The sequence below is a fragment of the Callionymus lyra genome, chromosome 7 (genome assembly GCF_982586985.1).
Source record: "Callionymus lyra chromosome 7, fCalLyr1.hap1.1, whole genome shotgun sequence".
Lineage (NCBI taxonomy): Eukaryota > Metazoa > Chordata > Actinopteri > Syngnathiformes > Callionymidae > Callionymus > Callionymus lyra.
Genome location: NC_141824.1, coordinates 12,166,316 through 12,175,627, shown reverse-complemented (window position 1 = coordinate 12,175,627; position 9,312 = coordinate 12,166,316).

Sequence of the window (9,312 nt, the reverse complement as noted above, 5' to 3'; positions counted from 1 at the left end):
AGGCGGGCGGGCGGAGGGAGGTAACAAGTTCACGGGGCCTTTTCAGCGAGGACGGGCGGGCCCCCGCCGCGTGATGGATCGCGGAGCCTTCGGACTGACACCCGGTCGCGGGAGCAACGCTCGGGAACCCCCGACCCCGGAGCCCCGGTGGATCCATCGATCACGAGCCGGTGATGAAGCGCATCTTCGGGGCCGAGACGTTTTTTTTTTTTTTTTTAAATCCACAATGAAGCGAATGTTGGGATTAAAAATAGCTCTTGTGTAACACGCTCGGAGAAATGAAAACGAATAAATCTTAAATCTTTATACGAGGACTATAGTCGACACTGAGTAAGAAACCCTTGAATGTTTAAGACTTTCTTTAGGTTGCATTTTTGTTTCGTATTGAGTTTGACACAGCTAGCGGTTGCGTTGCTATGCTAGCACTCTGGACTCTTTATAAAGAGCTGCTTGTTTTTACTACTTAGTTCACACATTTTTGTATGTTTACATTAAATTATTGTACTTGTCTTGAAGAATTGACTCTATGCTGCAATAAAGAACAAAAATAAGACTTGAAAATCTAATAATATAATGGAAAATATACTTTATTCTCTCTGTGTTTTGTGAACTTAACAAATCTTGAGACTAAAAACTATAATAAATAAATATTTATTTTCATTTGGCAGCATTTCTGAACATTTTCTAGTTAAAAAATGGAATAAATCTACAAATAAATCGACTGACATGACGTAAAATAAAACGATTTAAGGGCCAATAATAAAGAAAATAAATTAATATTAAATTAGAAATAGTATATAGAGATCAATACAATAATTTGAATTGGACATTTCTTTTGCAGAATTTTTTTTTTTTTTAATATATTTTGAGAATAATTACTTTCTAATAACTCTTGAAATAATAATAAAAAGTAGAAGAAGAATAATAACAATAACATGAACAATATTCTGTATAAGACAATAATAATAACTATTATTATTATTATTATTATAAGAACAAAAGTATCAATGATGATAATAATAATACAAAAGAAACCAACGTACAAACGCTAAGGCATCCATGTTATAATGACGTCTTTCTTCACGTTGAAATGAAACGACCAACAACAGTTTTGAAGAAACTCAAGAAGAAGGTTTACATGGATGTCAAGCATCAGCTGCAGAATGTCTGGTATGTCTGCGATGACGACACAAACTTCAGCAAACATTTTTTTTCCTTCCTTCCACCTCTTATCACGAGCTGCCGGAGCAGAAATCTCAAGTCAAACAAGAGAAGACGCTGAATTATTTGGTACCAGAGCTGCTGGCAAAGTTAGTGTTTTTTTTATCAATTCTCATCATCTATTATTGAAGAAAAATCTCAACTAAGCTGAAGTTGAGCTGTCAAGACGTGCGAGGCCACTGACCACTGCAGCCCCCATGAACCCACTGATAGGTTGTTAAATAAATTAAGTCTGGTTAGGGTTAGTTTACACTTTCATGTGACGTTAATACTTAGTTAACTTGATATTTTTCTCTTTAAAAATGGATCACAGGTGAAAAATAATACATTTAAATGTAAATAAACAGACATTTAATTACAATAAAGACCTGTTTTCGTTTTGATTCCGTCCAAACTTCTCTTCATCAATAATTGATCAACAAACGCTGAACAACTGTCAATCAAAGAGCATTTTAACCTCCTGCACAGGATTTTCGACTCAAAAAACAAACACGTGGCGGAATATTTGGCGAGTTTGTCTGCGAACACGTGTTCGAGCATCTGAGCCGAGACCTCGAGCACTTTCACTCGTTTCCCTCTGAGCGTCCGGACGGTGCTGGGAGGAGACGTCGTGTGTGTGTGTGTGAGAGTGTGTGTGTGTGTGTGTGACATGTTTAAAGGAGACACACAACTGAGCCTGGGACATGGAAGCAGGTCATGGGATCGTTCAAAAAAAAGAAAAGGTTTTCACTGACCTGGACACGAAGTCAACGGCTCCGGCAAGAACCTCCCCGGCTTTTTTTTTCCTTCTCGGGTTTCACACTCTCTCACTCGACTTCTTCCTGAAGTTGCTCCGTCTCTTTGTTGCAGATTCCTCTCCTCCTTCTTCTTCTTCTCCTTCTTCTTCTTCTTCTACTTCCACCGGGGCTGTCATCTGCAGAAACCTGCATCTCCGTGTTCCTCACTCGGCGCAAACACTCGGGACGAGAGAGTAGGTGGTGGTGGTGTTGGGGGGGGAGAGAGGGAGAGAGAGAGATAAGAGAGAGAGAGGGAGAGAGGGAGAGAGGGAGAGAGGGAGAGAGAGAAGAGCAACAAAAGTCAGCCGTCTCTTCGCCCTCCTGTTCCAATTGAGAGGCTGGATCTGCGAGCGGACTCCACTGGGCATGCCCACAAGTGAGAGGCGCACTTGGTAATGAACACACTTCCTCTGGCGCTCCTGCCTCCCCCCCCCCACCAGTCCTCCTGCCTCCCCCCCAGACCTCCTGCCTCCCCTCCAGACCTCCTCCTCCCATATGGTCGTCAGTGACCCGTCTCTCCCCCTCCAGTTGGGCTGGAGCTCCGCAGGGACCAAAGTCCAAACTTCGCTCCAAGACACAGAGATGAGAGGAACGAGGGAAAAACACAACGACGTGTCTCAGGTTTAAAGTTGCTGTTGTGATAATTGTTTGTTCAATTTGTTATGTAAAACTTTAGTGATTTTACATAATAAATACCCTTATTACATTTTATCATGAATAATGGAAGCATTTTTTTTAATTTTCTTTGGTGTGGAAAATAAACACAGTAAATACAACGGATATATTAAAGTTGTTATATATATATATATATATACTTGATAAATGTCTGTTAAATATTATTATTTTTCAAGTACATATATGTATATATATATATATATATATATATATATATATATATGTAGTTGATTAGTATCTGTTATATATAATTCTTTTTTAGTTGTATGTAACAACTTTAATCTACTCTTTCATTAAATACAATGAAACTGAAAATAATGACATTTTTAATTATATTTTAAATTAAATTTAAATTAACAATACAATTGAAAATTAATGAATTAATCATTAAATTGAAAATACCAATGAAAATTAAATTGAAAATAACGAACGAAAAGAATGAAATTCGAAATAGAAAATTTAAAATAAATAAAAATTAAATTAAACTGATACGTCCCCAAATCTCTCAATTACTGAGGTTATTTTAATTTAAATAAAACATGACATTATATACAAGAAATCATACGAATTAGTTAAAACTTGAATGTATAAAGTATTTATATTATTTTAACTCATAACTTACAATCTGACACTTACTTTAAATCATGACTGTATGTTCGAGTGTTTAGTATTTAGTGTTAACTTACACTAGTCCAGCAATAAACACTTAACTGTCCTAAAATTAATCTGAATTTATAAAAGAAAATGAAACTATTAACTTACACAAGATAATGTTTTTTTAAACTAAATTGTCTGGACACATTGATAAAACTGAAAGAATGAATCGTACGAAGTTTAAATAATGAATTAATTGACGAGGAATTAAAATATGACCCCATGAGTCAGTAACTACTAACTATACCATCATCTTAAACTGGTAAAATAACCTGAATATTAACTTGGATACGGTTAATATTTTTACTACTATTTTAATTAACTTGCTTTTCCTTCATAGTTTTGTATTTATAGATGTATTTTTTTACTTTGTTTTTATCTGAGAGGTTTGTTATATTGATGTAGAGATTTTTTCTCATCAAAATCTTATTTTTTTTAAAACCTAACGTTGATTAAATGCTGTAGATTACTTAGTTATTAATGCCTATATATTATGTTTTTATGGTCATAGTGTGTTAATGGCTACATTTATATTGTATTTTGAATTTACAAGACATTACATATTTGATACAGGTTAAAAACTAAAGTGTATTCATTTAATCTAGAAAGACTTTTTTTTACTAAAAACAGTCTGGAAATGAGCCGAGAACCATCAGGCGATGAAGACGTTCGGATTAATGCGGCAGGAAAAGCTTGTATTCTCCAGACATCTGGATGAAGACGCTTCTTCTTCTTCTTCTTCTTCTTCTGCTGCTGCGGTTCTTTCTCTCTGAATTTCATCCAGTCCTCCAGCATTACACAGTCTGTCTGAAAGGCTCACGGATCTGGATGCAGGAGCAGCAGCGAGACCTTCTACTGTCTGTCCGTCAAACCAGGATGAATTAATGATGACCACACAGAGTCCAGACCACACTCAGTTCACGCTTGTCCTCGCGGAGGTTCAACCTTCAAGTGGATCCTTTACACTGGTGTTTGTATGAAGTAGGAAGTTAGTGCTGCTCAAAATCATCATGAAGGATGTGTATTACATTATTAAATTCAATTAATATAAAGATGAACTGGAATTATAAATTAAATTTTAATTAAATTAAAAATAACAATGAAATTGAAAATTATGTTTAAAATTGAATAGAATAACTGAACCTTTATGAGTTAAAAAGTAAACGTTTATGAGTTAAAAACTAAACCTTTGTGAATTAAAAAGTAAACTTTATGAATTATAAACTGAAGTATCACGAGTTAAAAACTGAAGCTTAAAGAGTTAAAACGGAAGTTTAACGAGTTAAAACTGAACCCACATGAGTTAAAAACTGAACTTTCATGAGTTAAAAACTGAACCTTAATGAGTTAAAAAATGAACCTTAATGAGTTAAAAATTAAACCTTTATGAGTTAAAAACTGAACCTTTGTGAGTTTAAAACTGAACCTTTTGTGAGTTAAAAACTGAACCTTCATGAGTTAAAAACTAAACCTTTATGAGTTAAAAACTGAACCTTTGTGAGTTAAAAACTAAACCTTTGTGAGTTAAAAAACGAAACCTTTGTGAGTTCAAAACTGAACCTTTGTGAGTTAAAAACTAAACCTTTGTGAGTTAAAAACTAAACCTTTGTGAGTTAAAAACTAAACCTTTATGAGTTAAAAACTAAACCTTTGTGAGTTAAAAACTAAACCTTTGTGAGTTAAAAAACTAAACCTTTGTGAGTTCAAAACTGAACCTTTGCGAGTTAAAAACTAAACCTTTGTGAGTTAAAAACTAAACCTTTGTGAGTTAAAAAACTAAACCTTTGTGAGTTCAAAACTGAACCTTTGCGAGTTAAAAACTAAACCTTTATGAGTTTAAAACTAAACCTTTATGAGTTAAAAACTGAACCTTTATGAGTTAAAAACTGAACCTTTATGAGTTAAAAACTAAACCTTTATGAGTTAAAAACTAAACCTTTATGAGTTAAAAACTGAACCTTTATGAGTTAAAAACTAAACCTTTATGAGTTAAAAACAGAACCTTTGTGAGTTAAAAACTAAACCTTTATGAGTTAAAAACTAAACCTTTATGAGTTAAAAACTAAACCTTTATGAGTTAAAAACTGAACCTTTATGAGTTAAAAACTGAACCTTTATGAGTTAAAAACTAAACCTTTATGAGTTAAAAACTAAACCTTTATGAGTTAAAAACTGAACCTTTGTGAGTTAAAAACTGAACCTTTATGAGTTAAAAACAGAACCTTTGTGAGTTAAAAACAGAACCTTTATGAGTTAAAAACAGAACCTTTGTGAGTTAAAAACAGAACCTTCATGAGTTAAAAACTAAACCTTTATGAGTTAAAAATTAAACCTTTATGAGTTAAAAACTGAACCTTTATCAGTTAAAAACTAAACCTTTATGAGTTAAAAACTGAACCTTTGTGAGTTAAAAACTGAACCTTTATGAGTTGAAAACTGAACCTTTGTGAGTTAAAAACAGAACCTTCATGAGTTAAAAACTAAACCTTTATGAGTTAAAAACTGAACCTTTGTGAGTTAAAAACTAAACCTTTATGAGTTAAAAACTGAACCTTCATGAGTTAAAAACTAAACCTTTGTGAGTTAAAAACTAAACCTTTATGAGTTAAAAACTAAACCTTTATGAGTTAAAAACTGAACCTTTGTGAGTTAAAAACTAAACCTTTATGAGTTAAAAACTGAACCTTCATGAGTTAAAAACTAAACCTTTATGAGTTAAAAACTAAACCTTTGTGAGTTAAAAACTAAACCTTTATGAGTTAAAAACTGAACCTTCATGAGTTAAAAACTAAACCTTTGTGAGTTAAAAACTAAACCTTTATGAGTTAAAAACAGAACCTTTGTGAGTTAAAAACAGAACCTTCATGAGTTAAAAACTAAACCTTTATGAGTTAAAAACTGAACCTTTGTGAGTTAAAAACTAAACCTTTATGAGTTAAAAACTGAACCTTCATGAGTTAAAAACTAAACCTTCATGAGTTAAAAACTAAACCTTTATGAGTTAAAAACTGAACCTTTGTGAGTTAAAAACTAAACCTTTATGAGTTAAAAACTAAACCTTTATGAGTTAAAAACTAAACCTTTATGAGTTAAAAACTAAACCTTTATGAGTTAAAAACTAAACCTTTGTGAGTTAAAAACTAAACCTTTATGAGTTAAAAACTGAACCTTTACGAGTTAAAAACTAAACCTTTGTGAGTTAAAAACTAAACCTTTATGAGTTAAAAACTAAACCTTTATGAGTTAAAAACTAAACCTTTGTGAGTTAAAAACTAAACCTTTATGAGTTAAAAACTAAACCTTTGAGTTAAAAACAGAACCTTTGTGAGTTAAAAAAAAATTTGGATCTTCATGAGAAATGAATGAAATTCAAAATGTAATTGAAAATAACAATGAAATCAAAATGATAATAAATGATAAAATAACAATATTATGGGAATTCATCTCAAGAGAAGGAATAGCTTTTACATGAACAGTTGTTTTTTTTAAGGATTCAATCATATTTACATGGAAATATGATGTCAAAGTAAGAAGCAGAGTTAAGGCCAAATTGTATTTTTCAATAGAAGCAAATACACATAAAAAAGAAGTATCAAAATGTTTCCAAGTTCATGAGAATAATGGAAAAATAACTGGTCTCCTACAGTTGCATTTACGCTGTTATGTCTCGACTTCCTCCGGCTTCTTGCACTGACCCAGATTCTCAACTGTCAGGACAGCTCGTCTAAACCAGGCTATAGAATGAGGACAGATAGTCGACAGTGTGGAGGGAAGAGAAGAAAAATCACGTGGGCCGAGAAGATTAATGACACTGAACCGTCTTATGACCCGTCCATATTTAGCATATTAGCTTCTCGATTGTTAGCGTCTTCCTCTGTCTGGACAACAATGTGTCCCTGTGGAAAACCTGGAAACGGACTAATCCATCTGCGGGGTGTGAGGGCTGGACATGAGGGCCAGGTGGAGGAGGTCCAGACGGCTGCCTGCATGACCCCTCGGGTCAGGGGTCATGGGAATCTGAGGGTCAGTTTGATGAAGAAAGGTCAATGCCATGGCTGGATGAGTCCGAGAGACGGACGCGTCCAGGTTGAGTCCGTTGATGGAGTGATGGGAAATTAAATAAATATATATATATATATATATATATATATATTAAAAACTATTGTAACAGTTGGTGTCGTGTTGTGGTGTCTAAACAAGAAGGATTTGTCTCGCCTGCAGTTAATGTAAAAATCTGCAGCGAAAATTCTGAGCAGCTCTAGTAGAAGAACTCACATTTCTCCGATCCTTAAAACTCTTCACTGGCTGCCAGTTTCTTTCAGGATCAATTTTTAAATTCTGGTTCTTACTTTCAGAGCTATATATTTTATTGAGTATTGTTTTGATTGTTTAAGTGCTTTGTGACCCTGGTCTGGGAAAAGCGCTTTACAAATATAAATTACTTACTTTTTTACTTATTTATAAATAAAAAAAATATGAACATATTGAGACAGTTCAGTTTTTAAATATTGTACTTATTTTTATTTTCATGAATCTATCATCTGTGTTGCTGTTTGCTAATTGGAAAAACAATTTCCCGAAGGAGATCTTCATAGGTATCAATAAAGTTTTTTATCTATCAGTATCTAAGTATCTATTTATCTATAAAGACGTTCATGTAGAAAACTGAACCTTTATGAGACAAAAACAAAATGGAAATACCTCCACCTTGAACCTTTGTTCAGTTTACAAAAAAATCATAGCATATTAAAACCACTACCAACAAAAGTACACAAAAACAGTTCACAGGTCAACATTCACTAGTGTTCATGATTGTATCTACCAACTCTTAAACATTAAAACACATTTTCAAAAAGCGGTTCAGCACTTTTCTAACACTCTAACCTTGAGTACATTTTCCAACCAGACCTTTGGATTTGTTGTCCAGTTCTGAGAACCTGTCGTTATAAAGGCAGCATGTAATTGAGAGGATGGATCAGGAGGGTTCAGGTTAGCAACACAGCAATTAGCAGAAGCTAAAGATATTGAAAAATGAAAGAATAATACAGTATGTTTTCGTTATTATTCTGGTTTCAACTGTTATATCAACATTTTTATTTGGTAGAATTGGACCAAAACCCAAATAAAGCTCTTAAATATCCTGGGATCCAAGATAACAATCTGTTTATCAGGGGGAATCTGTTTTTCCACGGGATCGTGACCCGACAACCATCATATAAACAACTTTTTTAGAAACCACAGGCACCCGAAAAAAAGTTCTGGTCCGATCTTTATCAGTGTCAGAAAAACAGGATGCTAAGAACTGGGAACACAAACATTGGTCCAACATAACATCATTTATGACCTCGATACTTTGACTTGGACCCTGGATTTTCATCATTGTGTTTCGGAAACTTTTAATAAAACTTTATTTAATTAGCTGTTAGCTAACACATTTAGCTGTTAGCTTATTAGCTGTTAGCACACACATTAAGCTGTTAGCCGTTAGCAAACTGCAAGATAGATTGATCTAACAACACAAGACTTGCTAATGAACCATTCAGGAAATACCAAAAAAAAACTTTCCTTGAAAAGTCTTAATAGTTCTCTTGATTTTTTTTATAATGGACGGTTTGCGATGCTTAAGGTGCATTTTTTAAAGGAAAATGTATTGGAAAAACCTTAGAGTGTCAACGCAATCAGCAACGATAACTTAAAATATTTAGTATTTATTACATGTCACTATTATTAAAATTATCTTTTATACATTTCCGTAGGACAAAGAATAGTCTCAAATGATTTGTACGACTTGACTGTATGACAATTAATTTGTTTGAAATTAAAAGATTCATTTTAATAATAATTAATAAGATGTATTTGTCTTTATTTTTGTTTATTCTATTGGTTATTAAAAAATTTGTGGTTTACAAAATATTTAGCTTTTTATTTCCATTATTTGAAAAGAAATGCAACTATTGAACAAAAAATGTGGTTTCTTATCAATTAT